Here is an 871-nt window from a genome sequence, read left to right as displayed (position 1 = left end):
TGCAATGCATGGCTCTGGTGTTCCACTGCTCTCACTTGTTCGCCAGTGTGATTATGTAGCTGCTTTCGTTCGTTTCCTGTTGGTTTTCTGCTTTCTTAGCTTGCTGTTGTTGCCGTTTGGTTTGGCTCGTTCCTGTTGCCGGGCAGAAGCAACCGCTGCTGTTGCTCCTAGTATAGGAGGTGAGGCCCTTGGTGACACCGAAAAGAAGGGGCCACTGGGGGGCACGAAATGCAGTTGTAGATTGAAAAAATATAAATAAATATCAACAGTGTCAAAGCACTTCATCCAAATCGAGGTGTTGCGCCTGGGACAAGCCTACTGTTGTTCTCTTCTGGCTGCTTCCAGCTGCACGACGCTCCAGCAGCGTCACTTGCCTTTGCCTGTCGTGAGACATACGCGGTTCCAGTTTCTGCTGCCGCTGCTCCGCCGCAGCCGGTGCTGCTGTTGCACCCACAGCGACCACCGGCCGAAACCTAGAGCAAGTGAAGTGTTCATGAATGCTGTATATTTTGTCTCCGTCAGTGCCCAGAGACGGCACTCCTGCAGCACCATCTGCTGCTGCTGTTGCTACTACTGCTATGCCATATGAAGAACAATAGGGTAGAAGTTTATGTTGTCTCCCAACAGCAGCCAAAGCCTAAATGGTGGGACCCGGCCCCTCAATATATGAAAAATAAAAGTGGTGTTGGCGCTCGCTGAGCTATCCGTACGCAGCGAGATGAGCGCAGAGCACAGCAAAGAAGGAACTAGCATCGGATCGTCCGTAGATAGAATGATATAGGCCCGTCTACACACGCAACAGAGTGCTGCAATGCGCGCCCTCTATCGACTCTGCTCTCCCCCTATCAACTACTCACTCCTGCTAGAGGAG

This window comes from Eimeria mitis, genomic scaffold (genome assembly GCF_000499745.2).
Source record: "Eimeria mitis Houghton genomic scaffold, Emh_scaff1682, whole genome shotgun sequence".
Classification (NCBI taxonomy): Eukaryota; Apicomplexa; class Conoidasida; order Eucoccidiorida; family Eimeriidae; genus Eimeria; species Eimeria mitis.
Note: the sequence above shows the minus strand (reverse complement) of the source record.